Source organism: Durio zibethinus, unplaced genomic scaffold (genome assembly GCF_047325235.1).
Source record: "Durio zibethinus cultivar Kanyao isolate XHJ-2024 unplaced genomic scaffold, ASM4732523v1 HiC_scaffold_93, whole genome shotgun sequence".
Lineage (NCBI taxonomy): Eukaryota > Viridiplantae > Streptophyta > Magnoliopsida > Malvales > Malvaceae > Durio > Durio zibethinus.
In genome coordinates this window covers 179,312-194,199 of record NW_028322716.1, presented here as the reverse complement: position 1 = coordinate 194,199, position 14,888 = coordinate 179,312, and the positions used below count along the sequence as shown (strand labels likewise).

The 14,888-nt window shown below is 32.4% G+C and overlaps 1 pseudogene across 1 annotated transcript in view; it reads left to right on the top strand.

The window, feature by feature from the left end:
- The first annotated feature begins 378 nt into the window (after positions 1 to 378).
- The window catches only part of LOC111318317 (N-terminal acetyltransferase A complex auxiliary subunit NAA15-like), a 35,376-nt pseudogene continuing 20,866 nt past the window's right edge, over positions 379 to 14,888 (top strand). The window contains exons 1-23 of the transcript XR_016335787.1: positions 379 to 595; positions 1,634 to 1,712; positions 2,374 to 2,456; positions 2,546 to 2,692; positions 4,259 to 4,374; positions 5,102 to 5,207; positions 6,176 to 6,247; positions 6,349 to 6,464; positions 7,305 to 7,437; positions 8,103 to 8,180; positions 8,280 to 8,333; positions 8,433 to 8,539; positions 8,901 to 8,955; positions 9,069 to 9,164; positions 9,651 to 9,779; positions 9,884 to 9,966; positions 10,053 to 10,283; positions 13,383 to 13,506; positions 13,584 to 13,691; positions 13,812 to 13,943; positions 14,408 to 14,464; positions 14,585 to 14,682; positions 14,802 to 14,860. The product of XR_016335787.1 is annotated as an N-terminal acetyltransferase A complex auxiliary subunit NAA15-like (transcript). The remainder of the gene's footprint in view (positions 596 to 1,633; positions 1,713 to 2,373; positions 2,457 to 2,545; positions 2,693 to 4,258; positions 4,375 to 5,101; positions 5,208 to 6,175; positions 6,248 to 6,348; positions 6,465 to 7,304; positions 7,438 to 8,102; positions 8,181 to 8,279; positions 8,334 to 8,432; positions 8,540 to 8,900; positions 8,956 to 9,068; positions 9,165 to 9,650; positions 9,780 to 9,883; positions 9,967 to 10,052; positions 10,284 to 13,382; positions 13,507 to 13,583; positions 13,692 to 13,811; positions 13,944 to 14,407; positions 14,465 to 14,584; positions 14,683 to 14,801; positions 14,861 to 14,888) is intronic.

The following is a 14,888-nucleotide window of genomic DNA, read 5'->3' as shown; positions in this document are numbered from 1 at the left end:
GACAAGGAGAGAATTATAAAATTAAGTACTTCATAAAAATATTTATTATTTGATTTTATAATAAAATAATTAATAAAAATATTTATAAGTAAAATTAATAAAAAATTAAAATTACATCTCAATATTTAAATGTACATATATTTTGATTAAATGTATATATAACATATAATAATCATTTAAATTTTAAATTAACACCTATTAAACATTAAAGTGATAAAAATAAATTATATTTTTATTAATTTTATATGTTAAATTATGATATCAATTAATAAAAATTTGTGAGATCACCTTTTAGTAAATTTTCCGTCAAACAAATGAACCAACGGCCCATATATATTAATCAAAAAGTTACTTATTTATTCCTTTTAATTTTACTTTTGTTCAAGCTTCTTGTTGACCGTAGGGTTGAAGCAGCAGATAACGCCACCACTCTATTCTCTCTCTTGCAAGCCCCTGACTCTCACTTCATCATGTCTCAATCTTCTCATATTTTTTCTCTTACGATTCTTGTTTTTCTTCTAAAATTTTCTAATTTTCTTCAACAATGGGAGCTTCGTTGCCTCCGAAGGAAGCTAACCTCTTCAAACTCATTGTCGTAAGGCTTCGATTCTCTTTTCTCTCTCATTTTTCAGTTCGTATCTACGTATTTCTAGTTGGTATTTATACTTGTATTTTGCTTTCTTATTTTTTGTTTATTCGATCGCACTTCTTTTTTCTGTTTGTTCTTTGCTTGCAAAACCCTAGCTGGATTCTGGTCTGTTTGCTTGCTGAGAAAATCGGTGGATATCAATTATAAATGGAAATTTGGACTAGATAAGCTGGTTTGTCAATTAGGTTTTTGCTTTTGGGCAATTTTTCGTATAAATTAAGTTCATTTTCTTTGTTCTGTTTAGCGATTGAAGCTTAATTAAGTTTATTGCTTTGCTTAATTTAGGTCAATGAATTCGATTTTGTTGAAAAGCAACTTTAAAAAATTGAATTTTGCTTTGACCTTTTTTTTTTTTTAAAGTAAGGATGCTCGTTGTGCTTTCCTTTTGCTGATAATTCATTTCTATCATCACGGAGAAAATTAGAGAAATGAAAATAAAAGGGTTTGGTGACTCTTCCTACTTTAGTAATTTCTCTTGCATGTTGCCAACTTTTTAAAATAGGAATTTTGTTGGTTCCTAATGGGAAACAATTGTGGCATTTTGGCTTTGATGCACATAAGCATTCAAGACAATAACAAACTTTGTGAAACAATCTATTTAAGAATTTGATAGATTGACTGGGACAATTTTTAATGTAATTGTAGGCTTTGCAGGTTAAACTTGAATATTTATATATTTTAAGAACTTGTTCGTATTAGATATAGAATAGCAACATTTGGATGTTTTCCACTCGCTATTGAGAGTTTTCCCCCCTTCCCTCTTATTTCTCCTAATTTATAGTGAAAACTAGAGTTTTGACTGGTGAATTCTTACTCTATTTTAACTTCTATAGTAATGGACTCTTGACACTGTTTTTTTGCCTGATTTTTATGTAATTAATTTTTATCTGTTATTATACGCTAGCTAATTCTCATAACTGAATTTTTATTGCTTTGGAGGTCCATGTGCTATTGCTAAAGCTCTTGTATATTTTATCATTGCAGAAATCATATGAAACTAAACAGTACAAGAAAGGACTGAAGGCTGCAGATGCAATACTGAAAAAGTTTCCTGACCATGGAGGTCGTTTAATTTTAAGCACTTATTTATTTATTTGTTTTTGGCTGAGAGGCACTTATTGCTTAGTGTTTATGTTTGCATGGTTCTTGTAAGTGTACCTGTATAAAGATGCAAGAACTCTGAAACAAAAAGAACTTTACACTTTAGAGGAAAAAGGGGCTGTCACTAGATAGTTTATGTTGTTATCAAGGTTATTGGTTTCGATAATCCTTACAAGAATGCCTCTAAGTTGACGTGATTGTTTCTGTAGACTGTATGTTCCTTTCTCATATCTTATGATTGATGTCATTTGCATTTTTGAAAGCACTAGCTGTATCGTGACTAGTCCATGATTTATGATGGTTCTAGAGATAAGTGGAACATTCTAGCAGTATCAATGTGGAGATATTCTCTATCAACTGAATATATTGCATTAATTTCGGGTATATAACTGCATTTTTAACCTATACAGTTTGAAATCTGCAATATTTGAATACCTTCTTCATCTTGGTTGGGTTTTGTGAATATTCATTAGTGTGCAGTATTGGTAGAGTGTAGTAGCGTTTTGTTTAATATATCCATCCTTTTAAATATGCAGTTTCCAAGTAATATTTTATGCTATCTGGTAACTGTTTGTTTGTTGTGTTTGTATGTTGTCATATGGGCTTTTATTCATTATTGTCAGAAACATTGTCAATGAAGGGGTTAACCTTAAATTGCATGGATCGGAAAACTGAAGCTTATGAGCTTGTTCGGCTAGGTGTAAAGGTTATCTTATTTATTTTCTTTTGGTTGCTATAATGTCAAAGCAGTGTCACTTTTTCCAACATTGTTTTCATGTTTGTGTCTTAATGTAGAATGATGTAAAAAGTCATATTTGCTGGCACGTTTATGGTCTCTATCGGTCAGATAGAGAATACAGGGAGGCTATCGAATGCTATTGCAACGCTTTGAGAATAGATCCAGACAACATTGAAATACTACGGGACTTGTCACTCTTGCAGGTATACCTTATTTACCTTCCTTCTCTATGATTTGTACATCTAGACTCAGTGTTAAATCTAAGATGTTTATCTGTTGTATGCTTAATGTTAAGTAAGAACACTTACTTGTCATGGTATTTTTCGAACATTTAAAGGATTTTCTCTGTATAAGATTTCTTGTAAGCTTTGTGGTTTGCCTAAAAGATTTTTCAGATTCCATTGTAGAATTTAAGAATCTTAAGTATTAGGGTACTTATAGGCAAGTCAATATTGCAACTAAAATAGTTTGGTGCCAACTTTTGTGCAACTATAAGTTTCGTGGTAGTTGGTAAGGGCAGGTTCATTGTGGTAACTTAATATAACTGGATGAAAACACCAAGATCAGCTACATAGTTAGTAGTGAAGTGAAAATAAAATTTATGAAATTTGAAGCTGTTTAGTTGCTTGACGGAATCTACTAGTAGATGGATAGAAAAGGCATAATTATATTAAGATAGTAACAAAAGAGACGAAGATATATGGCTTAAAACAGAGGAATGGAATATGGAGATAACTCAACTAAAAGGGAGAGGCTGTATGAGACCATGAAAAAAATATCTTCTTAAACACTTAGAAAGTAGATGAGTCAGCTGGTTTTATAACTTTGAAAATTTAGATCATAGTTTTGGTAGAAACAATTTATGGCTTTAGGGGAAGGAAAAGGATATAACAGACATCATCTGATATTCTGGCAGCAGATTAATATGAGAGATGGTTCAGATTTAGTATCTTAATTGAAGGTTTTGTTTTGAGGCATACGCAAAAATAAAACATAAGTAATATAATCAGAAGCAACCAGTCTGATTTGATCATTTTGTTCTCATTATACTGTAACAAGGAACCACCTTGAATTGATAGTTTCTGGTCTACCGCCACAGATCCTTTTTCTCTCTCATTCTACTAGTTCCTTAATGGTTGAAAGTGTTTGTAGAATGACAAGTAATATAATCAGAAGCAACCAGTATGATTTGATCCTTTCATTCTCATTATCCTGTAAGAATCAACCACCTTGAATTGATACTTTCTGGTCTACTGCCACAGAACTTTTTTCTCTCTCATTCTACTAGTTCCTTAATGGTTGAAGGTTTTAACATGAATGACCTTTGCAATTGGAAAGTGTTTATACTTTCTGGATCAGATCTGGTTCGGTTCTTCTCTTAACTTCATCTGGACATGTGCCTTACTGCTCCAGAATAGTAACAAAAGTCGGCGTCTTTGATACTGAAATTGATGATTTTCATTTCTATTATTCTCCCTTGATGCTTTAGCGCTTGCCATATTATGGATTCTTAACTCATGATTTCAGATGATTAAGTCATTTGTTGGCATTAACTTATTTGTGCCCCCCCCCCCCCCTTTTATTTATGGTTTATATGCCTTGAAAAGTTATAGGAAAAAGTATGAAGATGATGAGCATTTGTCTTTCTACTAAGATATGAAGTTTGAGAGAAATTTTTTGGATTTGATCATGGTTTTGTATTTTCTTATTGTCATGTTTCAGGTTATTTCAGAAATTATTACATTTATGTTTTATCTTTTGCATTGCAGGCACAAATGCGAGATTTGACAGGATTTGTAGATACAAGACAACAACTTTTGCATTTGAAACCAAATCATTGCATGAACTGGATTGGCTTTGCTGTAGCCCACCATTTAAACTCAAAGTACTTGTCCTTTATTTTTTCTTACAAAAATTTGTTCCAATTCTTATGTTAACTTTCACCAATTTCTGTTGACTTTTATTTTGTGAAACATGTTTTAGAGTGTTGTTATTGTTATGTATACTTGAAGGTCCAAATCGAAGGGCCTTTTGGTATTGAAAGTTGAAATATTTGTTGATATAATGAAAGCCTTTCTTTAAATTAAATGCTTAATCCTGACTTAATGTTTCTAATTATATGATCAAATGGGTGCTAACATGGATGAAATTACTGTTGATTTTTAACACGTGGTCATATTGTTTGTATGACTTCAACTAAACATCCAATAAGATATCAAACTTCTTTTATGACAATATATGGTGGGTGTAGAATGTGTTAAAGATGTTACTAATATGTACAGATAGGTGGGTCGATAGATAGGTACCCTACTATTCTAAGCTGGTTGCACTTGCATTTATGAAATTTGGTTGCCAATTAGCCTTTTACAAACAATGCCTAGTTAACTGCAGAGTTCTGTTGTTTTTGCTATAGGTTTATATGGAGACAACGATGATGCCATATTTTCATTTGGCTTTATATATGAATGAATTGAAGTTGTTGGCACAACAGTTATGAGGGTTTTTCCTTTTCTGTCCCTGTCTTAGCCAAGTAGTTCTAAGTGAATGAAGTCTTATTAATTCATTCATCCTTTAGGTATTTATGTTGTATTCCTTTTTTTGGTTGATATTAGTGGTGCAAAAGCAGTTGAAATTTTGGAAGCATTTGAAGGGACATTAGAAGATGATTATCCACCAGATAATGAACGTTGTGAGCATGGTGAAATGCTTTTATATTAGGTATTGGTTATGTACTTCAACTCTTTTTTTTTGCATGCATATGTATGTGGGATGTGGCTGTAATTTCACATGAGTTGACTTCATTATACAGACATTCAAAATTTTAGAATTTATACTAACGTATAATGGGAGTGACTGATTTGGTGTCACTTGTTAACGAGATGCCAACACAGTTAGTGAAATTATCCATAAACCAAATAAAGTAATTAAATATACGAAAATTAAAGATTTTTAATGCCTTTACCTTCTTTATAAATGTGGTCCCATTTTTGAATTAATTCTAATTTTTTTCACATGCAATTAGAAAACCTACCCATTTCTTCTTAACTTCTTTTTTCCTTCTGCTTATTTTATTGCCAAAATCTCGTCTACTTTCATGTACATGTTACACCCATTCTTTCTACTTGTGAAGTATGGCTTTTCATGATTCTGTGTGTATGGCTGATAAGTTAAATTAAATCATCTCCAAGTTTACTTTAATCTGAGATGGAGGACTAACTAGTGGCCTATAGTGGTATTTGGCATCTATAAGATATTTAATTCTTGATGTATTCATGTTAGAGAGAAATATGGCTTGTTCACTAATTGTTGGGCCTTCTACAAGTAATCATATCTGTGGTGTTTGTACTTAGCAGCTCTGAATCTTAATAATTGCTAATCTCCAATTATATGTTCTGTGGAACCATTTCGGAATTTTTGTTTCTGACATCTTAATAAATTAGTGTATCTTTCTTTTTGACTACTCTTTTTTGGTTTAACACCATTAACATGATTCGAAAACAGCTTAGCCAATTGGACAAGTACCTACAAGCCTTAGCCCTTGCAGTAGCATTTATTTCTTTAATAATATATTGGCATAGAAATATGCATAATTACATTCATTATGCATAATGGATGCTGTACATCTAGACTAGTGGTGCCCCCTGCTGCTTTTCTGATGTTTATGAGGGTATGGTATTTTTCTCCAGATCTCTTTGCTAGAGGAATCTGGGTTTCTTGAGAGAGCACTTGAGGAATTGTATAAGAAAGAGCCAAAAATAGTAAGTGTCAAATGTATAATGCCTGAATACTTTTAACATTAAAAATCTTGTAAGTTTTGAATTTTTGGACATTAAAATTCTAACCAATTCTATTATTCTAGGTTGATAAATCGACTTATAAAGAACAAGAGGTTTCTCTCCTGGTGAAACTTGGATGCCTAGAAGAAGGTGCCAATATTTACAAGGCCTTACTTACCATGAACCCTGACAATTACAGGTGAGTCTTATGCATTTGGTACTCTTTTGAAACACCTAGTTAAGCTCATTAATAAATCTTTCATAGCAAAGAATATTAGTCAACTCTTTCCTTTTATATAGCACTTCTTGAAGTTATAATTGACTTCTTTTTCTCAATGCCGTGGTGTATTATTATTGTAGGAAATGAAGAATAATTAATATTCTGAATAGTTTGTGTGTTTAAATATATTTTTTTTGGGCTAATAGGTTTTTCAATTCTTCTTGTAGTAACACCCAAATTCCTTTACCTTTGTTAGAACTTTATGAAGGGTTAAAAGAATGGTAGAAATAGTCATTATTTTTTATGTTCTATTTTCGTTGGTGCTTTAAGCTTGAAACTAATCAGTGTGTATCCCTTATGTCACAAATTCAATCGTTTTTTAGTTTTAAATTTTGTTTCTTTAAGCTTTTGCTTATACTTGTGCATGTTACATTTACATCATGGTATCTTTACATAAAATGAGGTTATTTTTATTTTTTTCATTCTTGGGATTGTTTTATATCTCTCTGTCCTGTCAAGCCCTTTGCTTAGCTCTTTTAGTAAAAAGAAGCATTATGCACCACCTCATATATAAATATAATTAAAAAGTAGCAAAGCAACTATGAGCAGAACTGTAATTCTATACTACTATATGTGTCAACAGTCTCTTGGGTGCTTTCTCAGGTTGGGAAATGAGGAAAATTCTTTTACAGAACTGTTAAATTATGTCTCTTCACTCAGTATATGCCTATATATCAGTGCAATTTATTGCTATTAGGTCTGATAAACCGGGAGCTAACCAACTTACAATTTTTATATTTGTGTATGTATATTTTTCAGATATTATGAAGGCTTGCAGAAATGCTTTGGCCTGTATTCTGAAAATGCCAAGTATTCCTCTGATGAAGTTGATTGATTGGATGCATTATACAAATCACTTTCACAATAGTATACTTGGTCTTGTGCAGTTAAGGTGATGGATTTATGTTGTGCTTCTGTTTTCATTAGGAATTTATGATGGATGTTATCGATACATTCTGTTTATTGCAAAAACTCCCTAGTGGTGGAATGTGCTAGTCTAAACTGTTTTATTATGTCTTAACTGTTAAGTCATATTAATTTCATTTTCTGTTTTGTATCTGTTCTTTTTATTATTTTTTTTATGAGCTCCAAATGGTACCTTGGGATATTCTGTTCATTATATTTACTCTGGATTTCTTCTCTCTCTCTCTCTCTCTCTCTCTCTCTCTTATTTATGGAATCACATGATGCAAATCCAACGAAAACCTTACTTTTCTGCAGAGCTGTCAAGCTTTCTCCCCTTTTCTAGAGAGAGGAGGGGTGGCTATTTTTACAAATACTCTTGTAGGGATCTTATTTTTCTTGATGGCTTGATAAGAAATTATGTGACAAAAATCTAGTGATGTGCTTCTACAACAGACACAATCCATTCAATGGCTTGTGATATTCTTAAATAATCTAGAAATAGATAGTTGTGGTATTATGCTGAAATACTTAATTGATGTCTTGATGTAACAATTGTAAGAACTCTAGGTGGTTAAAATTATGCTTTCATACGCTTCACCCTTAGAGATTTCACATGGACTTATATTAGAACTTTGTTTTCTCAATTTTTAGAGGATACCTCTTGATTTTCTGCAAGGAGACAAATTTCGTGAAGCAGCATTTAATTACATTAAGCCTCTTCTAACAAAGGTATATGCATCCAATGAGATTTTTTTTTTTGTGTGTTAGTTTGACTGGTGTTTTTAGTTTGTTGGGTGAAATAATGATATATTTTCTTGGTGGTCTCAGGAGGTTCCATCTTTATTCTCAGACCTTTCTCCCTTGTATGATCACCCTGGAAAGGTAAGTTTTCTTACTTACATATTCTAAAAATAGAATTAAGTTTCTAAATATTGATTATTCTAAACTGCTTAGCAACTGGTTGGAGCTTGATTTCATTAGGATCGATTGCCTGCTTTGTTGACACTTACACAGGCAGACATATTGGAACAACTTATTCTTGAGTTGGAGCATTCAATTAGGACCGCCGGCAGATACCCTTATAGCTAGTATATGCTTTAAACCCTTGTGTAATATTTTATTAAGTCTTAAAAGCAAATAAATGTTTAGATTTACTACTCTTTGAGGTAATATAGACTTCCAGCCCTTATGTGATATTCTAGTAAGTCTTAACAGTGTCTAAATGTTTAGATATTGGGTGCGGTCTGAGTGCATTTTTTTCTTTTATTGCTTATTGTTTGGTGAAGTCCTCAGTCATTTATGTGTTGTTATCTATTAAACAAGTACATAATGGTTGCCCATATGGTTGCATGTAAAGTTCCTTTATGTTTTTGTTTGTATGCTAATACACAAGCACACATTTTGTATTATAATGCGTCATTTCTTGCTTATGTTTCATATTGAGTGCAGGACAGAGAAAGAGCCCCCTTCAACACTTTTATGGATTTTATTCTTTTTGGCTCAGGTGGGTAACCATCAGGTTTCCTAACCCCGCGGGCCATGGCCTTTTCTTCTTTTCTTGCTGTAGATGTTTGGTGCTTTCTTTGCATTTGAGTAACTTTGAATTTATTGATGCAGCATTATGATAGAAAAGGCCAATATGATGTTGCTCTTTCAAAAATTAATGAGGCCATAGAGCACACACCAACTGTAATTGATTTATGCTCTGTCAAGGTTTGTTCTCGTCTTCAATCTTCAAATTTTTGCATTGGCTTCATCTGCTGGGTTTTATATTTTTGTTAGCTGAATTCTTTTATTTTATTTTTTAATCTTATATTTTGAATTCTTTTTGCCTGGTTTGTCTCGCATCTCACAAGGCATAGCAATACCTGAAAATCTTTCTAGATATTTCCTTGTAGTTATTGTTCACTTGTAAGAGACTTATCACTTTCTATGATACTGACCTTGATTGAATATATTGTTTTGCACTAAATTGTGCAAAGTTGATATACATTCATTTAAATGCATACTAGTTTTTCTTTGTGGACCTTAAGTCTTGATGGGCATTGGGCAGGCATATGACCTCCTTCTTAGGTTTTAGGGTTTTTGGTACATGGCTATTGTTTCTTGATGAACCTTTTTACTATCTTTTGGAGAAGTTCTTGGAATTTTCTTGAAGCTGGTTCTATGTGTATATTATTTACTTCTCTTTGGTGACAGAGTCGGATACTGAAACATGCTGGTGATTTGGTAGCTGCAGCTTCATTGGCAGATGAAGCTAGGTGTATGGATCTCGCAGACCGCTATATAAACAGTGAATCTGTGAAGCGAATGTTGCAGGTTGATCAGGTTCTAAAGCTCCCCCCCTTCATCTTTTATCATAGTTAATATTTGTCACTGTAAATTTCTTTCAGTATTACTGTACTGTTCACAAACTTTTTCCACTCTTGAAGGTGGCTTTGGCAGAAAAAACTGCTATTTTGTTCACAAAAGATGGGGACCAGCACAACAACCTTCATGACATGCAGTGCATGTGGTCTGTTTTTGTTTATTACCTTCGACATGTTGTTGTCTCTAATTACAATTTGGGTGCACCTACTGCGTGTTATCCATCTTTTGAAGGTATGAACTTGCTTTTGGTGAAAGTTACTTTTGACAAGGTGATTTTGGCCGGGCCCTGAAGAAATTTTTAGCTGTGGAGAAGCACTATGCTGATATTGCTGAAGATCAATTTGATTTCCATTCTAATTGTTTGTGGAAAATGACACTCCGTGCATATGTTGAAATGCTAAAATTTCAAGATCGGTTGCATTCACATGCTTATTTTCACAAAGCAGCAGCTGGTGCCATCAGGTGAACATTTTTGTTAGGATCTGCAAGCTTTTCAATGATTTACAATAGACTTATTCTGTTTGGTTGTGGCCTGTACGTGAAAAATGCTATGTAATCTCTGTTGTCTACTTGTCTGGGTGCTTTTAGCGTCTGTCACCTATTGTTGATCAACATATGCATGTGATGCTTCACTTTGGGTTAGATTTTCTTTGCCTCCCTCTTTTTCCTTTTGTCTTTTGGGGAATGGGGGATTATTGCATGCATATATGTTGCATTAATCATATGTTGCAATGATGTGTTGTCTGAACCTTGCTTTCAAAGCATGAAAAACTTCCTAAAGGTAACTGTTGTTCATTACTTACCCTTGTACAACCATTCATTTGTTAATTAGACACTCCCATTATGATATCCAGTCTAATTCAAGACTCTTCTAGCAGCCCCTCCATTAATAGGGGAGGGGCTATCATATGAAGATTTCTGATTCCCTTCCACTATTCTAGTTTTCCCTTGAATCTTGGATGTACGGATTTACAACATTTTTCAAGACAAAACCTCGCTAAGTTTATAATCAAGAAAGTATCAAGAGTCCTTTTCTTACATTTGTTTTTGCTAGAGAAAATTTTTCGAGTTATATGAGCAAAACAGAATATAGGGTTCCAAGTTTTTTGTTGATCAAGCAACAACCTGATTTGAACCGGGGAATAAGGGATTTGCAGTCCCTCGCCTTACTGGTTGGCCATGTCACCAAAGGTTAGAAACAAAAAAAATGAGAGTATCCCCTTTTTAGTTATAGATTGGAACCATACCTTCAATTAGTTATAGTATCTCAAGTAAAAAATTAGTATTGTTCTTTTTTTCAATAAAAAAAATTTTCTTAATTTGATTTATATTATAATATAATAATATAACAACAATTATGATTCTATGTAAACCCTAGAACAAAAGTTATTACACAGCTATAGTTATCTAATAATGTATTTCATCTATCTAGATATGATGTCCATAGGGAATTAGCAAAAAATTATCATGTTTCAATTTTTCACTGAATAGATTAAAATTAAAGAAAAATAGAATTTTTCATAGAGCACATTGTGTGTTTTCTCCACTAGAGTGCTATAATGGAATAAAAAAAAAGGAAAGAATATAAATAGAAATGCTATATCTACGCATGTTTAATAAATACAGGCCTCTTTTTTGTGCACACTTCAATCATATTCTAAATATTCTACTAAAAAATAAAAAACTATAAAGTTGGTGAAACATCTCTCTACAAATCATTTTTTGAACAATGGAATCTATGAAAAAGTTAAGTTCTAGAAAAATCAACTCTCTCCCTATATATATTTTATGATTATTTTCTCTTTATCTAAATGAATAGATAAAATTAGGAATTCATTTTATTTTTCTAGTATTCAATTGCATTGGAATATGTAATATCATAATAATGGTAGCAATGGAATTATTATTATTATTATTATTATTATTATTATTATTGATATTCTATACAAAACTCCATTCGGCTAAATGGCTATCATATTGACTATCCTAAGGCCTTTTTTTGTAACTGATAGATTCATAAGTTTTTCCTTAATTCACTCTTACATGGATTATTGAAAATTAAAAGTATATCAAAATGAAATATCTAATAAATTGACTAATTCAAAATTTTCAAATTAACGATTTTTTTATTCCTGAATATCCAACTCCAAATTAATTCTTTATAATGTATTTTATTTTTCTTTGATAAATAAGATAGTAGCCATTGATGTTTTCCTATAATTTTACATAGACCTTTTTGAGGTAAATAATCTATTTTGTGCAATTCCTAATTTGAGGTAAATCCTTGTATCTTATTGGTGAAACTAATTAGTTGAAATTCAATGGACTCCTTGTTTTCTTTTTTCTCCCCTTGAAAATCAACTGAGATCCATGAATGAATTTTTTATCATAGAACAAAATTTTCTCTCTTCTTTTTGAATGTGAATTTTAATAATCAGTAATAATAATACTAGTCATTTTGATATGCACAATGATTTTAAGTTCGTTATGAACTTTATGATTTTTTCAAATAATGTTAATCAATCTGTTTTTCAATTTCATTTGTATAGGAATACAAAAGAAAATTTTAGAGTTCAAATAAGAGGCTGTTGTTGATTCATTTGTTGATCTAATTGATATGTATGTGATTAAATTAGTATTATGTATCAGAATGCTATGTAAGACAATCCTTGTGCCCCGTCTCTTTGTTTTATATACCTGATGGACCACATACATAATATATAGGAAAATGTACCATTAACGAATTTTCAACTGTGGATACATGTCTATCCTTACCATACAGAAACAAATGCTATTAATAAGCCAATTATGTTATATTATAAAGCAATTTTTTTTTTTTTTTTGGCTTTACACATACCTTAGTTGCAATAACTCCTCTTGCCCTACAGTTCAAATGCTCTCCCACAAATTATTAACTATTAAAAGAAGATGCAAATATTTGGATCTGCTTAAAAAATTTGTGTTCAAATGATGCTCAAGTCAAATTTAATTTAACAAGTATTCTAGATTATAGTTTCTGATTTTTATAAGGTTATATACTTGTTTCATAGTTAGGATGGTGTTTTATGTTGTACTTAGGGGATTCTTATTATGTCGAGACCTTGTGGTATATGCCAAACAGGATAAAAATTTTGCTTGGTAGTCTCAATTTGCTTTCGTTATATCTTTTGTAAGTTCATATTCTCGTGATGTTATTACTGAAAGGATTAAATGTTCCTTGCGGGCATATTGAAATTTGAGATTGTGGCTTTTTAAATGATAGGAAGGCGGCGCCTGGGATTTCTGTTGGGTTAAGGATGGAGAATTGCATGTTACTGTACCAGAATTTATTTGTTGATTATAGCTTTTTATATTGATCTTATTGATTTGATGGTGAAATGGAATGGGATGATATAGTGACAGGCCATGCAACAATTAAGTAATAGTTTTTGTGATTGATCCATTGTCCCATTTCTACGCTGGTGTTTCTTTCTCTGAAACTCTTGGCTTGAAACTGGTGATTACTTCAATTTTGAACCTTTTCTTTCTGCATTGTGATAATTATTGGATTTTGAAGTGCAGATGCTATCTAAAGTTGTTTGATTCTCCTTTGAACTCACTGTATGAAGAAGAGGATGACACATCAAAGACTCCTTCTCAGAAAAAGAAAATGAAGAAGCAGAGGAAGGCGGAACGAGCTAAGAAAGTATATCAGCTTGTTTTGGTGATTCTTGGCTAACACTCTCTTTGATGATTTCATTCTGATGCTGTGTATTATTTTAGGAGGCAGAGGAGAAAAATGAAGAATCAAGTTCTAGTGGCATGTCTAAGTCTGGGAAACAACATGTTAAACCTGTAGATCTCGATCCTTTTGGAGAAAAATTATTGAAGGTTACCTATTATTATCTTTTCCCTGTGCTTTAGATTCCTGATTAAAGTCCTCGTGCTGTAAAAATGTGTTACGCTAATGCCTATTAAGCTAAGACTGTTTAATCTGTATTTTTTTTTCAGACAGAGTATCCCTTGTCCGAAGCAACGAAGTACTTGAAGTTGCTTCAGAAGAACTCACCTGATTCTTTGGAGACGCACTTACTTTCTTTTGAAGTAAATATGAGAAAGCAGAAGATTTTACCTGCCTTTCAGGTATTATATTTTCCAAGAATTGAACATGAGATGTGTTGCTTGTTCTTTTTGTGTTTGGTCAACTAGAACTGATATTTAATTGTCAGCTGGTGGTTTGTGAGGAAGCCCCTTCTCTTGTTTTCTCCTCTCTTTTTTCACTTGCTGCCTGTGGATATGTTCTTGAAGCAACCAGAACTAATATTTAATTGTCAGCTAGTGGTTTGTGAGGAAGCCCCTTCTCTTGTTTTCTCCTCTCTTTTTTCACTTGCTGCCTGTGGATATGTTCTTGAAGTAAAGAAACTATACCTTTTAACCAAACATCTTTTTCTTATTACTCTACTCACTCAATGAATTTATGTGTGAATTAGATAGTGTGCACGACATATCTTTGAGTTGTAGAACAATGGTTTTGTGCAGTAGTACTTTTACCATTTCATGAGCTCATATTAGTAGGTTTGTCTTGGTTTTATTTTGTTTTCCTGAAGGCTGTAAAGCAACTGCAAAGGCTGGATGCTGAGAATCCAGATTCACATCGCTGCTTGGTATGTAACATCTGCCCTACCATATTTGTGCACTGCCATGCACAACTGCATTCTTTTCTGTTCTTAGATACAAAGATCATGTAATCTTTACAATGCTTATTTGAATTTAATCTAATGCAGATTAAATTTTTCCATAAATTGGGCTCAATGCCTGCTCCATTAACTGATGCTGAAAAACTTGTTTGGAGTGTCTTAGAAGCTGAGCGTCCATCCATCAGGTTCTCTTTGAAATGGCTTTATGATAGCTATTCCCCCTACTAGAATTTTGTTGTATTACTGCTACTATTATTATTTTGATCCCTGATGCATTAAATCCCTTTATGTTCTCTTTCCGCAGTCAATTGCAGGAGAAAACTCTTAGTGAGGCGAACAAAGTTTTCCTTGGTAAACATGAAGGTATTATGACCTTTGCATAACATGATGC